At 39.8% G+C, this 16,703-nt stretch overlaps 2 long non-coding RNA genes and 4 other non-coding genes across 6 annotated transcripts; 4 read left to right on the top strand and 2 right to left on the bottom strand.

Moving 5' to 3' along the window:
- Nucleotides 1-160: 160 nt before the first annotated feature.
- Nucleotides 161-5,323, top strand: LOC131702952 (uncharacterized). The gene is made up of 2 exons (XR_009309621.1): nucleotides 161-730; nucleotides 2,625-5,323. It is a non-coding gene; the product is annotated as an uncharacterized LOC131702952 (long non-coding RNA).
- Nucleotides 5,324-8,258: 2,935 nt separating this feature from the next.
- On the bottom strand, nucleotides 8,259-12,861 carry LOC131702953 (uncharacterized). Its single transcript, XR_009309622.1, has 3 exons — nucleotides 12,091-12,861; nucleotides 10,119-10,411; nucleotides 8,259-9,070 (listed from the first exon to the last, which is right to left on the bottom strand). It is a non-coding gene; the product is annotated as an uncharacterized LOC131702953 (long non-coding RNA).
- A 1,654-nt stretch (nucleotides 12,862-14,515) lies between these two features.
- trnaf-gaa (transfer RNA phenylalanine (anticodon GAA)) lies at nucleotides 14,516-14,588 on the top strand. The gene has a single exon. It is a non-coding gene; the product is annotated as a tRNA-Phe (tRNA).
- A 135-nt stretch (nucleotides 14,589-14,723) lies between these two features.
- Nucleotides 14,724-14,797, bottom strand: trnan-guu (transfer RNA asparagine (anticodon GUU)). Its single transcript has one exon. It is a non-coding gene; the product is annotated as a tRNA-Asn (tRNA).
- A 415-nt stretch (nucleotides 14,798-15,212) lies between these two features.
- trnak-cuu (transfer RNA lysine (anticodon CUU)) lies at nucleotides 15,213-15,285 on the top strand. Its single transcript has one exon. It is a non-coding gene; the product is annotated as a tRNA-Lys (tRNA).
- A 344-nt stretch (nucleotides 15,286-15,629) lies between these two features.
- On the top strand, nucleotides 15,630-15,740 carry trnal-caa (transfer RNA leucine (anticodon CAA)). Its single transcript has 2 exons — nucleotides 15,630-15,667; nucleotides 15,695-15,740. It is a non-coding gene; the product is annotated as a tRNA-Leu (tRNA).
- Nucleotides 15,741-16,703: the final 963 nt, after the last annotated feature.

Below are 16,703 nucleotides of genomic sequence, written 5' to 3' on the forward strand. Positions count from 1 at the left end.
AATTTGTTTAGCTTGAACACAGAACAATTAGGCGGACTTGACTGAAGTCTTTAAAAACTTGAAAGGTGTTGACAAAGTTAACCAAAACTAATACCTCAAGCATAGCACTGACACCAGGGTCAGAGGGCACTGTTGGAAATTAAGTGTGGATAGCTGAAATAAAAAAAAATGTGTTCTAGAAAGTTCTAGAAATGCGTTCGAGTCCATCTGTGCCCTTGCCCTGTAATAACCTGTACTGCTTGTATAATTTGTTTCTGTACTGTTTATCTAACTTGTTTTCGTGCTGCTCAACTAACTTGTTTTTGTATCGCTTATCTATCTTGTTTGTCTCAGAATGTTATGGGAAAAGGGATAGCTTACAGAAATGATTCACAGGGCGAGCCTCGAGAAAGTGATCTGGCCAATTACTCTCTCGCACGCGGAAGCCTAACTTGGTAAGCTATAAAGGACGGGTTCCCCCCCCTGCTCTGGTGAGAGTCAGCCGTGAGGATTTGCGCAGTCCTGCTCGGTAGTTTTGGAGACAGCTGCTTTCTCTTGCCAGGGTCGAGGGGCTCTCCCGATCTGCTTGGAAGGGCAAGGATTAGTTCAGCTGCGTCTCTATGAGTATTGATCTGTGAACCTTTGTTGAGGAGAGTCAGCCGTGAGGATTTGCGCAGTCCTGCTCGGTAGTTTTGGAGACAGCTGCTTTCTCTTGCCAGGGTCGAGGGGCTCTCCCGATCTGCTTGGAAGGGTAAGGATTAGTTCAGTTGCGTCTCTATGAGTATATTATATCTCTGATTAATATATTCTTGTATGTGTGTTTGTCTATTATTGTATCAAGGGTGTGAAATAAAGCGGACCTTATTTGGAATTACTCTGTGTAGTAATTGTCTTATTTACCTCCACATCAACTTCCTTTTCAATTTAAAGTAATTAAAATTTCACACAACATTATTGGCGTTGTCGGCAGGACTCTAAAAAGGAAGTTTGGACGTAAATAATCATAATGTTTAAATGCAAGAATAAGGGGCTTGAGCCTGAGGTGCTGCCTGAATGGGATGAAACCATTAGTGATGGGGCACTAGAATTGAGAAAAGGCGGAGGGCTGCCAGAATCTTGGTGTAAACTATTGAAACGAGCAAAATACAATATGTCTAAGGACTAGTTATACGGGTTTGTAGTGCTTAACATGTACGGGCATACTCAGATTTATGTTTTATGTTTGTTTTGAGAGGGTTTGGTACACCTGTTTTGTCTTTGTTTTTACTGTTTGGTTTATAAGTCACGATAAGGGGGCAATAGGATAAGCCTCTTACTTAACTGTCCACATTAGGTGATACAGATAAGGAACAATCAGACAATAAGTTCCAGTTAAGCCCAAATAGCACATACAAAAGTGTAAATTAAATGGCAATAAACCAAAATAAAAGTTTATGCTTCGTTAAGCATAGCTTTAAACATGGAATATTGGTAAAAACAAGATAAAACTAAAAGTGTTGTTGTTTGTCTGTTAGTTTTGTGTTTTGTTGGGAGTCTGATCAACTCCAAATATGTTAGAAGATAATATTGAGGGTCATCAAATGGATGACTGGAGAATATAGAACATAGACTATGTTTTAAAATATGGCAAAAAGGGAATATATATATATATATAGAACAGTAATGTATACGTTCATGTAACAGGAGCAGGGAATGTGCGTGTGGATGTGGGAGATTACTCTGAGTTTTTGGACTTGAGCACAGATCCTATTATTAGGCAGTGATGCAGGAGACAAAAGCAGTGTCACTCAGAGCTACGCGAGTGATGTGAAATGGGATGTTTGCACACATGTTTACGATGTGTTTTGTTTATGTTGGTTACAATTAGTTTTTTACAGAGCTTCTTGCAGGAGAGGTGATGATAATTAGATTAATGTGATAACTGAAACATGAATAAATCGTGAGTGACATGAGATTATTGATGGTGCAGTATAGGACTGCAGGCTTGATGGATTGTGGTACTAGCATGATAGACAGCCTGTTGGTTAATGTGAATATAGGGTATAAATGATGAAAATGCAATTGAAGGAAATTAAAGTAGTGGCAACATACTGAGAGGATGGAAGGACCGGCTAGTTTTAGCGGTCCAAATATTTGGAATTAAAAAAAAAAAAAAAAAGCAGGGGGGGGGGGGGGGGTCTGGAATGCTGATTGGGGAGGTCCATATGAGATAATGGACAAACTGGGAGAAACCAATTTGAAATTGGCAATACAAAAATGAGGGAGTGAAAACTGGCTTGAAAACGAAAACTAGTTTCACTGATAAGCAAGGGCACTGATGCAGTTATTTTAGAGTAGTAATTGTGAGCAATGAAGTAGATAGAGATTTGTAGTTACTTTCAGAGTACAGACACAGGTCTAAGGCTTTTCTCTTCTCCTACAGGTTCATGCTGGAACTGATATGTTATATTATGTTCACAATATGGGGTGGACATAGGCTCTGAGAAAAATACAAGATAGAATGAACAGACATTGGCGATTCTTAGAATTGCAATAACATTATCAATGCAGATGAAAAAGAGACTATTCAAGAATTAACCCTTTTGAATTTTGAAATTAAATCAGATATTGATCAAAAGAATAAATACTGCACTTGTTCTCCACAGGTCCCGAGATAATACTGATGGCGTTTAGGTGGAATGGAAGCACAGTGCTGTTCATCGGAACTGAGAGGACCATTTCAGAAGAGTTTGTGCAGAAAGTTCCAGTACACTTGTGGGACAATTTGGATATGCAAACAGTAACTGTACATATTAACCTGCATAACTTTACAATGCTTGTCCATGATATGTAGTAATTAAGCTCTACCATATATCTGGAACAAGAGTGTAAGTTGCTGAGAGACGGTCATGAGGAAGTATCTGAAACCACAGAGACATTCTTACATATGGGGAACCATTCCGGTCTGCATATCAAAAGAAGAAATATTTATGATGACGTTAAAGTGACATTTTTGGGGATGTAATGGGGACTGTTAATTTCAGTTAACACAAAAATGCAATATACACACATTTCTTTGATATACTGTACCGATAAATTAGAAACTAAACTATGTAAAAAATACAACAAAACACAGTACATTTTTGGGGATGTAATGGGGACTGTTAATTTCAGTTAACATACCTGATAATGAAACTACGTATTATAAACTTGGGGTATAGATGTATGATTGGTGAAAAGATTTGTCTTAGTTTAAAGATACTAAAGGTAATATGTCAGCGATCCTGGAGTGCAGAGATGGGAAGGTCTCATGTAATTTATTACTAATCACATTCAGTAAAATAACAAAAACTGCAAAGGTTGTAAAATTGCCCTCTAGAGGCACTGGGAGTATGGAGTTTGTGTTGTTCATGACACTTAAGAGTGGTATTGTTAAGACATTGTATCTGCCATCCATGTTAGGGAGGTAAAATGGTTGGCGTCTTGCAATGGATTATTTGGAGTGTTGTTAGGAACATAATACTATATTAATATGTACTTGTAATGTAATGGGACATCCTATGTTGAATGGAAATACCAATTGAAAACAGCTGTTCTACTGAAAAATATGGTAATGTATAAGTTCACAAATCTAACTGTTATGTTTGAACAGCATTGCAAGCAACACACCAATATCCAGAATTGGCTTCAAAGGGAAATAGGTAGTACAATAAAAGATTACAAAGAGCGAATAGCCAAACGAATGTGTGAAGGTAATGAGAATGTGTGAAGGTAATGAGAAACGTAGTAAGAGGGGGCTTTTTGATGAAATAGCAGGCTGGTTTGGTGCAGGAAATTCTGTTGCAAACAGCTGGGATATTTATCAAATGTCAAAAGGGCAAACTTGGATAGCAAGTACTGTGGGAGAAGGAATAGAAAGATTGGGGAATGGACAGATGTATGTAAACCAAGGGATTAGGCTCCAGGGTACAGCTATATATGAGCTAATGGATGGAACAGAGGGAGCCCTGCGCAATTTGACCAAAGCAATAGATTGTAGAATATTTGCGGGTGACCTTTTAAAAACAATGAAGGAAGAAATAATGGAGACATGAGCCGTTGAGGGAAATTTTGCACGAAGTTGGCCCTCATAAATTATGTATAAGTACGGTGCATGCCCATCCACAACTTACTTATGTGCCTTATTCTGGGTGTTTATCAGACATATATCTTTGGCATTGGGGAAATGGTACTTATTTGTTAACCAATCATTCCCAGCAAGAGCTTCTCACTAGGATCCAGTGGGAGGTTCTTCATTCAGGAATTCACATTTCCCTGCAAAAACATCAAGAATTGCTGAATCAATCGTCTGAATTAGTTGACCTAGCAAAACAACATCAACACAATGCTACTGTATTAAAAATTAAAACGATAATGGCACAAAATACAATCTTAGGGTTAGGGAAAGTTATTGAACGTAATGCACAAGATGCGTGGTGGTCCATATTTGAGGGATGGTCACCAAAGGCTAAAGGAGTATTAAATATATTAATCCACCCCATCTTAATATTATTGGGGATTGTATTTCTTTTATGTGTATGGCAAATATGTTTATGTATCTATCTTCGCAGAATTACACAGCGAACAATGTATTTGGCAGTGCACAGATGAATCTCGACCGAAGGACCGAATGAAATAAAAAAAATGTGTTCTAGAAAGTTCTAGAAATGCGTTCGAGTCCATCTGTGCCCTTGCCCTGTAATAACCTGTACTGCTTGTATAATTTGTTTCTGTACTGTTTATCTAACTTGTTTTCGTGCTGCTCAACTAACTTGTTTTTGTATCGCTTATCTATCTTGTTTGTCTCAGAATGTTATGGGAAAAGGGATAGCTTACAGAAATGATTCACAGGGCGAGCCTCGAGAAAGTGATCTGGCCAATTACTCTCTCGCACGCGGAAGCCTAACTTGGTAAGCTATAAAGGACGGGTTCCCCCCCCTGCTCTGGTGAGAGTCAGCCGTGAGGATTTGCGCAGTCCTGCTCGGTAGTTTTGGAGACAGCTGCTTTCTCTTGCCAGGGTCGAGGGGCTCTCCCGATCTGCTTGGAAGGGCAAGGATTAGTTCAGTTGCGTCTCTATGAGTATTGATCTGTGAACCTTTGTTGAGGAGAGTCAGCCGTGAGGATTTGCGCAGTCCTGCTCGGTAGTTTTGGAGACAGCTGCTTTCTCTTGCCAGGGTCGAGGGGCTCTCCCGATCTGCTTGGAAGGGTAAGGATTAGTTCAGTTGCGTCTCTATGAGTATATTATATCTCTGATTAATATATTCTTGTATGTGTGTTTGTCTATTATTGTATCAAGGGTGTGAAATAAAGCGGACCTTATTTGGAATTACTCTGTGTAGTAATTGTCTTATTTACCTCCACATCAACTTCCTTTTCAATTTAAAGTAATTAAAATTTCACACAACAATAGCCATAGGACAGAGGGTAGGAGACACCTTCTCACAGAGTGTGGTGAGGGGATGGAATGGGTTACCAAGTCATGTTGTTAGGGCTGGGATCCTTTAAGACCCGACTTAACAGGTTTGAGATCAATCAGCTGCTGCACTGATGGGCCGAATGTCCTCCCTGGTTCTGTGTTCTGAATTCTGGATCTCCAGTGTGCTGGCATTGATTGGTAACTCCTCTCCAGAGTCAGTTGTTTTCCTTGTACACTCAACCAACCCTAAATATGCTGAGAACAGTTGAGGGAACTAAATCAATTCAGTCTGGAACAGAAAAAAGACTAGAGACTAAAGGTTTTAAAAAGTTGGAGTTAACTGTAGTCACTCTTTCAAGCACAGCAGAGAGACCAGGACTAGAGTACACAGTTATAAGTGGAGACAGACTTAGGACAGAGGTTAGGAGACACATCTTCTCAAAGTAAGTTACTTAACCTCCTTGTGCTCTGTCCTTCGGATGAGATGTAAAACCGAGGTCCTATTGGAAGTGACTCTGCAGCAGAAATTGTTGGTGTATAGTTCATTCCCTAGTCTGTGTAGTTGCTTTGGATAACAGCGTCTGCTAATTGACACATTTATTATTACACCCAGAGTCAAAAAGGGCTCGGGTTGACGTGCTCCTCCGACTGGGCAACATCCCTTGCAGTGGAGTTAACAGACAATCAACAGACAAGGGAACTGAATCTATTTAGCCTGGAACAAAGAAGGATTAGAGAAGACACTTCTCACAGAGTTGGGAGTGTTTGAAATGGGTCACTAGAATGGTGCTGCTGCAGAGTCATTAGGATGTCTTTAAAAGCCAACTCGATGAAAGCCAGGGATCAGTCAGCTACTAGAAAAGTATTGATGCATTAAATTCCCTGATTTTGTTCATAACTTTTCTTATGTTATTACATCAATGCCCTATTGTAAGTGACTCTGCATATAATGCACAGTTCACAGCCTACCTCTGTAAAGCACTGTGAGATGGTGGTCCACTATGAAAGGTGCTATATAAAAATAAAGATGTTATTATTATATTATTACAAGCTAAAAATATTATTATTTATTTATTTCTTAGCAGACACCCTTATCTGTCTTACAACATTTGGAATTCAAAGAGAAAGAATAAATATGGTGTTTAACTTGTAATGCAATATATGAACATGTGAGCCTCCACACCTTGCATTACACTCAAATGCAGGTGCATAAGCTTCTATATGAAACCAAAGGAGTAACTGCACCTGCACAGAAAACAGCACATACTCAAGTATAAGCGCATGCGTCAATTCCTAGTGAGTATATGGTAATAAAACTAAACCTGATCTCACTGCTAAACATTACTACAGTACTAGCTTCAATAGTTCCTTTAAACAAACCACTCCCAATTCCAATAATATGACATTATTAGTACATAAATAGGTTACTTTTTAATTAACCAACCATTAAGAACACAATGAACAATGTTTGATAGTTTTAATGAGCTCGTTGCTAACAGTTACTAGACTAAACAAGCAGCACTTCAAATGAAGCGTGACCACTGCTCCCACTGAACACCTGATTGTGCATTTCAAAGGAACTTTGATGGATATCACATCACTGATGCATGTGCTGAAATATGGAAATATAAAAAGCAAATGTGTCACCAGTAGTTCAATTGCTTTTTGAGTAATGGCTTCTTTCTTGCCACCCATCCATACAGGCCAGCTTTGTGTAGGGACTGGCTTATTGTTGATGTGTGAATGCTGACTCCCACCATAGACACAGAACTTTGCAGATTTCTCAAGGTCATTGGTGGCTTCAGTGACATCCCGAACCAGTTTCCTGCTTGTCCAGCTGCTCAGTTTGGGAGGGCGACCTGATCTGGGTAGTGTCTGGGTGGTATGATGCATCTTCCACTTCTTAATGATGGCCTTCACTGTGCTGAGAGGGATAATCAGAGCCTTTGAAATGTTCTTGTACCCTTCTCTGTGCCTCTCTACCACTTTATCCCTGACTTGTTTCGAAAGCTCCTTGGACTTCATGGTTGCTTTGTTGGTTCACTATGTGAGTTGCAGCTTGAAAGTCTTTATATGCCTGAATGTAATTATCTACAAGTTAAACCACTTTGAGTACATACAGGCTAAAACTATTTCACTAATTTTGTGACCTTTAACTTTATCAATGTGGAGTAGTTTGTGTAGATTCTACATGTAAAGTCTAATTTGAAAGCGTCGTGGAGTACGCTCAGGTGCCAACAAAATGTGAAAACTTTGCAGGGGGGTGAATACTTCTGCAAACCACTGGAATTGCTTAATAAAAATGTCTTGTGCAAAATGCTTTTTCGGGTTCCCATTCGCTCAGTTTATTTTACTTGAGAAAACCCGGCTTTCACACAACGTCATGCAAATGAAGGGGAAAGGTGGGGGCTGCTATATAAATTAGCTATGTGTAAAGTTCTTGTGCTGTTTTTGCAGATGGCTCATGAAAATGTTGTTTCCATGCACAGAGAACTGGTACACAAGAGAATCTATGCTGATGTAATAAAGCTGTGATTTCTAAATACCTTGTGCCTGTTTGTTTAATAGAGTCCCCCAGAGAGAGAGGGGAGTATTCAACACATCTGGAGCAGAAATCACCTCGTTAAGAAGCAATGGTATGCAGCCCATTAAAGTGCTAAAAGGTCTCTGGCGCACCCTGCTGGAAACAGTATTGATTTTACACTTCAAGCTGCCCACATGATAACTGTGGTATACTGTGCTGCGTCCTGAGGTACCACAGATTCACCATGGTATCAGGGAAGATTCCACACAACACACTGCAAGAGGCTGAGCAATGCAGGAGGAAAAAAAGAGAAACTTGCACTCATAATAACAATCTATTTAATATATTACTAATGTGATGTAACACAATCAGAATGCTCAACAACATGATGAACACAGATTTTGGTGAGTTTTTGATCTGAACAGATTGTGATTAGGGGTGACCCTATTTATCAAGCAAGTTTATTCTTTTGTTTTCAGTTAATATTTCTGTATTTAGTCGAATGCACTCCTGTTGTTTAGGTGTCCCCAAGTGTCTGCATTTCTAAGAATGTTCTCAAGTCCTGTAAGAGCCTGCAACTGACTTAACTTCTTCACACTAAGTGCAGGGATAGGATTACACATATGTGTGAATGTTATGGTGTCTTGTGCGGTTTCCTAACTGACTGAATGAAGGTTTCCTAACTGTGTAAAACTCTTATCACTGGTCTGTATGTGAGAAGGTTTCTCTCCTGTGTGAACGCGCTGGTGTCTTTTAAGCAGTGATATATGATTGAAACTCTTCCCACAATCAGCCCAGGAACACGGAGTCCCTCCTGTGGGATTTCCCTTGTGAGTTTCAGGAGCATCTAATTGACAGGAACTCTTCCCACCTTTAATAGAATGAGGCAAGGTCTTCAAGTTGCCCTGGGTTTCAGAATTGTTAAAACATACAGAATGTGCCGTCTCTGTACTCTCCACAGTAAGTGGGTGTCTGTCTTGTAAGGAAGCGATTGTAACTGAGTGAGTTCTCAATGTCTTCACATATTCTTCTTGTTGTTTCTCTGTGTTTCTTGCACTGTGGTTTGCCTCTAGAAGCGTTTTTGCACTGGGCTGATAGAGTGGAGTCGTGTTCTCCTTCATCTACTTTAGAAGCTAAAGAAAGAAAGAGAAGAGAGACAAAGGTTATTGTACAGCATTTTTCCACATGCACTGTTCTGAACACAAGTGAATGAGCAGTTCAGTGATTGGTTGCTTGAGATGAGGTGGATTCATTCACCAGTTAGTGTCCCGCAAGTTTCAGTAACAGCAAAAATGATGTCAACATGTCAGCCAAGTGGAAAATGAAAACATGCTTTTTTAATGTTTAAAATGGAATATTTTAAATCGAGCCAACAGAGCATCATGAAAAATCCTATTTAGTACCTGCATTTTGATAGTACTGCAATGTATCTAATATTTAATTTGTTTTTTGATAATTCATAATTAATATAGAAATTATCTGTTGAGCTGGTCTGCTGTACAGAACACCTCCACACACATACTTACTGTACTGTGACAATAATAACACAGCAATGCTTACTGTGAGACACACAAAAGTGAAATGTGGCATTGCGAGCAAACATTACAGTCCTCGGGATAGTTGCAGTGAGATGAGCGTTTAAAAATTATATTGTATTTGCATAAAGTGTAAGAAATAAAATAAGACTCATGTTGGTGATCCTGCTGCATACATTCTCCACAGAAACTCTCTACTGAAATGTTTCTTCTGGTGACGCTGAGCAACCCGACTGGATTTGGCATCACCCAGTGATGAGACATGTGATCCCTGTAGCTCTGTAAAGCTGTAGGAGCAGAACTGCAAACAGTCTACCAGGAATGAGGAAAGGCAAAGATCTAACACAGGGGTGTCCATCCAGACACAGGAGTATCACTTTATATAACTGAACCTGTTCAATGTGGAGTGGAATGGCCTCCAGGAGCGTGATTGGACACCGCTGATCTCACAGCATTCTAAAGAGGCGTGGCAGCGGCTTCACATCTAGCAGGTGCCTCAGGAGCAAGCACAGTGATGTCCTTGTTGACATAGTGGTTGGGCAGCTCCCCTTGGTTAAAATATGAATCTCAAGCACACTGCTGGTGTTCAGTACCAGGTTCTGCAGGATGAACAGGCAGCTCAATGCTGCTTGTTTTGTAGGATTACCTCTGAATCCCAGTTCACATTCAGATGGAGAGTCATCACACAGGTTGGATCCCAGCTTGTTGTTCTACCACAAGTGTACAGGCATGATTTTCATGAGGAAGTTCCTCTGCGATGGGGACACATTCCTGCTCTATGAATTCCTCTTTAATAGGAACACATTCCTGTTGAGGGACCTCTTCATCTTTAACACATGCCAGCTCTGTAACCTGCATTAGACTTGCACAGCACTCCTGCTTCTATCTTTGGCCCTTCCTGTGCTTCAGATTCAGGGATAGCGTGGCTCTCTTTGGGATCTGTGGGAAGCAAAACTGTATACAATTAGATCTCTTACTTACCAGCTAGGTTTGTTAGTTGCTTTGATCAGGGATTTAAAGTTACTGTTCCTCAGTTATTTCGTATAGGGGTGAGCCGGTATAATAGTTTGGTGGTTTAGGTACATGATGGCATTGATACCATTCCTGATATTCTACATTGCAATTGTCGGTTAACGCTGTGTTTGTGTTCCTATGAACAAAGTGAAGGAAAAGGCATTTTCATATGAACATCTTTTTATTCTACGTCCTGTACAAGACTCAGTGCTGCTGGGCTTTCTCACCTCCTGTAGCCTCACACTGGAGCATTGCATCCACTTCTACCTCCCTGTCAATCACCATCATGACCGCCGTTCTGCCTTTGCATTGTTCTAATGCAAACATCCATTTCTCTACTGCAAACATGCTTAGAAACCAAGCCTGGAGACTTGCAGTCTTAGCAAAGTGTCTGAGGAATGTCTTTTTGTTACCTGATCCTGTATTGTGAGAACGGTTTTGAAGGAAACGGTCAACGCAGAATACAAGTTTCAATGTGTCAAATACAATGAGCAGACAAGCGACTGCAGCAGGATAACCTGCTTATTCTCAAAGCAGTTTCATTTAAACAGGTGATTTACACAACTCAAACTTTTTCAAGTGCAGCAATATGTTTTTTGTACAAACTCCACCTGTGTAATAATCATTAGGCAGAACATTGGAAGCTTACTTGAGCAACATCACATGACCTGTAGATATAAATCCAATAACATCCCTTGTAGTATTAAAATACATTTGTAATGGTGTGGCTCTCCCTACTGTATGTATCCTGTGCAAACTCATCTCTGCTCTTAAATAATAACCTGGATTAGTAAATGTTTATAAGCAATATGAGCGATTGTTTCCTAATTCTGTTTACCATCAGCTGAACAAAGTACTTTATTTAGAGACTCAATCTAGAGACTCAATAAAATGATACAATTCAGTTGACACCTTACTGTGTTGTATTTACTTCCTCCAACTTCAACCCTTAATTGAACTTGTGGAACCACTCGGGTCCAAAATCTTACAGCGGATTGGTGCAGGCAGGGTGCTGCTGCCGCCCCTTTATTCACACAGTGAGGTCTGGAAAGATCGTGTAAATGTGTGTGTGTGGAACAAGAAGGAAACAGGACTGAAGCAAAAGAACGAGCAGCGAATGAGCCGCGACTGTACCAAAGACAAACTCAACAGCACTGGAGCGGAATACAATGAAACCATTTATCTAAAAATAGATTCACAGTCAAACAGTTCAATCAAACACTGAAACCTGATGTGCTGCTGCCTGTATGCTGATATTAAATCACAAATCATTATTCTAACCCTCTGCAATATGGTCTGTGACTGTCTCAGTGGGACTCTATACAAGACATCACTTTACCAGAAGGATGCCATTGAAGCCTCCTAAATTAGACTGGTTAAGATTTTCCAATCTAGTACTTTCTAGAATACCTATTTAAATATATAAAATAATACAATGCCTCGATTTGACTCTTTATAACCAATATCAGGACAGAGCTGCGCTTATTATAATCAAACACTTTAAAACGTGTCTTAAGAAAAATTCTAACCAAAATCTTTCCAATAGAAGGTGGTTTAAGGTGTTTGATTGACCAAGCAATACCACACAATAAAATCAATCTTACCTTGAAATATTAAAGGTTGTTTAATGTCTGCATCTGTAGCGTTTATACACCCTCGCACAGCTTTCAGCTCGTTCTCTGATATTTCCAATCTCAGCTTCAGACTTTCATTCTCTTTCTCCTTTTTGTTCCATTTCCACTCTGAATTCAGTGAATTTGCTGCCGACAGCTTTAGTAATCGCGCACAAGACGGTGTGTAGAGCCGCTTTCACTGCGTGCTCGATGGTAGAGGCGAGCTCGTCTTGAAAGAGCGACACGGACACACTGACGCGTCCATCTTCACTGGTTTGAGTTTCAGACTGGTCTAGCGGAATCCTCTTTTCAATCAGAAACGCCGCCTGCGGTTTGTATTTAGTAATATTTATTTTTTACTGTAGTCTTCCCATTCAAATATATATTCATCACTTCTTCTGGTGTGATAAAGAAAGAACACAAACAACAGGCTTTGCAAGGAGTAACTTTACTTTGGTCTTTCAGAATCGCGCAGAGCTCTGCTGGAGCTTCAACGCGTTTGTTTCTCAGTAAATCATCTCATTGAAAAGCTCGACTTGTCTGTAGCTGCGACTGACGCGCTCCGCTCTGTGTGTGAAATTCAACACAGAAAAGGGATGCTTTCCTTTTCACGGAACTCCGTGAAGGTGATAAACAAACACAAAAATCACTAATTATTAGAAAACATTTCATCCCAGCCTACATATTTTAAACAGCAGGAGACAGCGTGTTGTAAAATCATCACTGACTGCAACCACCTCTCCACACATGAACAAAACAAACCTCTCTATTTCCTGTACTGAAATGAAAGCGTCACTAGCAGAAGGCGGGTCTGGTTGGATCCATCGCGTATTATTGGCTGTAGAAACACTCTATCCCCAGCATGTGAGCCTGATTGGCTGTAGAAACACTCTATCCCCAGCATGTGAGTCTGATTGGCTGGCCTCCCTATGGAGGCGGTTATGAAACTGGATGCCAGAGTTCGCCATGTTGGCTCTTTCAGCGCTGTGTTCAATGCGATGCATTCAGGCGCGTTAAGTAAGTGAGCCGCTCAGAAAGCACACGGAGCTGAATTTAAATGACTTAACGCTCTGCTACAGGAGAGCGCTGAGCGACTTTTAAAAATGGAGAATAATAATGATTTGCTTGTTTGTGTTTCTGAGGTGATGGTTGATGAAATGGCCCCGTGTGAAGTTACTGTCCCCTGCTGGACCTCGCTGAGTTCGGCGCTCTGTTTGGACTGAACCTCATATCTGTCTGTGTTTAATACCGACAATACCGACGTTAATAATGAACATTATAAATGATATTAATACCACAAACCTAATAATAATACATTAATAACTATAAAACAGCTCTACATTTAAAAAGAAAAATGAAATTAAATAATACAAATTCGAAAACAACCAGTTGTGGAGTAGTGGTTAGGGCTCTGGACTCTTGACCGGAGGGTCGTGGGTTCAAACCCTTGAGCAAGGTACTTTACCTAGATTGCTCCAGTAAAAACCCAACTGTATAAATGGGTAATTGTATGCAAAAATAATGTGATATCTTGTAATAATTGTAAGTCCCCCTGGATAAGGGCGTCAGCTAAGAAATAAATAAATAATAATATTTTTTACATTATTGTCTACATGCATCATCTCAGATAATTACAGTGTCATTTATCAGACCCTTCGGCGTTGTCTTTTGAAGAATTAAACCTGCCAGATCGAACGCAGGCTAACATTCAATTAATCAATCTATCTATTAATCATATATATTTTCTATAGCGCCCGATATGCGCTTCACAAAATCTACTTAAAAACAACAAAATATCTAATTGTAAGGCTGGTCGAACAAAATAAGTCTTCAGTGTAATTTTAAACAAAGAGCGCTTTCCACGATTTAAGATGCTTTCGAGAGACAGAATATTGGAATTGGCTGCCGAAACTGGGGGATAAAACTGCCTGTGATCAAAGTGGGCAGAAAAGTTGCATACTTTGCATACCGTATTTGGGAGAAAAGAAAACGGATCATCTCTGATTTGCAACGTTTCCATGGTTCGGCCCGGCCACTGCCGTGTGACTGGTTAAAACGATGTTCAGTTTTTTTTTTCTGCTGCTGGTAATTCATTCATGAGACAGCTGTAGCAGAGTGGCGCAGCGGAAGCGTGCTGGGCCCATAACCCAGAGGTTGATGGATCGAAACCATCCTCTGCTAGCTTGTTTTTCTTCTGTTAGCAAAGTAGTTTTTTTAAATATTAACTGAAGCAATTAATTAATATTACATTTCGCAATCAAGGATGATATAATGCGCAAAGATACTTGTCTCATAAGAGCTGAAATAAATTATAGCGCTTTGATATTATGTTACTAACGGATTGTTTAGAAATGTACGTAATTATATTACAACTATTCTAAAAAAGAATGTTATCTCGAAAAAGGAGGCTTGACAAGCCGAAATTGCTCAGCTGGGAGAGCGTTAGACTGAAGATCTAAAGGTCCCTGGTTCGATCCCGGGTTTCGGCAAACAACAAGACGATATTGGTTTTGTATTATTTTGAACTAAAAAAACAGAGCACATTCATTCTTCAGCGTAATTGGATGAAATAACAGCGTATCAGAGTGCCATTTTCTAATGTGATTAAGAAATGCAAAAAACATCGTCCCTGGGTGGGCTTGAACCACGAACCTTTCGGTTAACAGCCGAACGCGCTAACCGATTGCGCCACAGAGACCAACGTGTTAAGCAGCCAAAGCATACGGGAGTGATGAGCAAGGCGAGATGCTGCAGAACGTGATCGAGGGAGCAGAACTCATCAGAACCTGAGATCACATCTAAGAAGAAAGCAACACGGGGCAGGAAAGTCTATGTAATCGATTATGGAAGCACAGCATATGTCGTTTTGTTAGATAACACCCTGGGAGACAACAGAGCAGTGTGTGTAAATAGCTACAATGGAAACCATATACTTACGACTTAATTTTGATACAGAACTGTGGTCATGTGTAATCTGTTTTCATTATGATAAGAAAACTACAGTTCAGTGGATTATATTTGGGATCTTTGGTTCTGTCATTCACTTTTTTTCTCAAATAAGATGACAAATTAATAGCTCAGTTGGTTACAGTGAAAGACACCTCGAAAAGTCAGCCCGGCTAGCTCAGTCGGTAGAGCATGAGACTCTTAATCTCAGGGTCGTGGGTTCGAGCCCCACGTTGGGCGTCCTTTTTAAATACAAATTGAAGATGTTTCTTCGAGACAACGGAGCAAAGTCTGATTCTGTTCACATTGTATACAGTATTGCAACAAAATTACTTATTGGTCATTGTCAAATAGCAATTGCTATTGTAAAAAGCATGCATCGTTTATAGCTATAACGATATTGAAATAAATAATCTTACTTTTTTGGGTTGACTTCAATACGTTTCTTTTTTTTAGAATTGTCTTAGCATCATTCATGGAGCATCAGTTGGTATGTGCGTAATAAACCCAATCGGGCCTTGATACGATCCCCTAGTGTGTGCTGAAATAAATAATGCGTTTTTCTACAATAACAAACGCAGCTTGTCAGAATGGCCGAGTGGTCTAAGGCGCCAGACTCAAGGATTCCGTCTTTCTAAAGAATTCTGTGTTCTGGTCTCTGAATGGAGGCGTGGGTTCAAATCCCACTTCTGACAGTTGACTTTTACTTATTTTTAAAAATAATAAATTTCAGCACTCAATACCATTTTAATTTCCATTTTAAATCGGACTGAAATAGTGTTCCTAACACAGATTGCATTTTTGTTGTAAACAGACTACTTGTTAACGTCACTGAAAAATATTTTGTGTCCAAACATGTTATTTAACTTGATTGTTTTAAAATTCCAAATAACATATTACTTTGAAAAACATCTCCGTCGACCACTGGATCGTGGTCTCAGGCTGGGACGTGGACCATTGAGAACAGTATAAACCATCTATTACTAGACGCAGCTTACAGGAGAAATGCCCTCGTTTAACATGCTAGGATGATCGACTTCGGCATTCTCCAACTGCTGTTTACATTTTCTAACACGTTATGAGGAAGAACAATATTTTGGTGTCCAAACATGTGTTATTTAATTGGATTGTTTTAATATTCCAAATAACATATTACTTTGAAAAACATATATTTTTTAATACAGTCCTATTTGAGTATTTAAAATATGGTTATATTCAAATGCCAGCAACGGTGTGTTAATTTAACGGAGCGCCTAACGCCGCTCGGAACGTTCGCATTTTTAAATCCTAACGGTCTCTGCTCAGCTGAGTGGAATGTTCACGAGCCGATTGCCTAGCAGCGTCTCCCCCTCCTTCTCTGCCCCGCCGTCTCGCCCTCTCTCGTTGCTCCAGCTAGGAGTTCAAATTTAGCTTCGTTATATTAGCGCAATTCTTTACTAACTTTTACAAATTAGCTTATTAGGGGCTTCGTGTTTTTAAGATGGTTCAGGTGCAGTCCGGACAGACTGACTGGAGCATCATTACAGTATACCGCACTGCGCTCAGCTCAGTGTGGCCGCTGATACACAAAATAATTAACGAATGTTTAAATAAATCACATGTATTGCTTTTTTAATGCTAAATATGTATCTGGTATTCTAAGTATTATCAACAATTAA

The sequence above is a fragment of the Acipenser ruthenus genome, chromosome 32 (genome assembly GCF_902713425.1).
Source record: "Acipenser ruthenus chromosome 32, fAciRut3.2 maternal haplotype, whole genome shotgun sequence".
NCBI classification, from domain to species: domain Eukaryota; kingdom Metazoa; phylum Chordata; class Actinopteri; order Acipenseriformes; family Acipenseridae; genus Acipenser; species Acipenser ruthenus.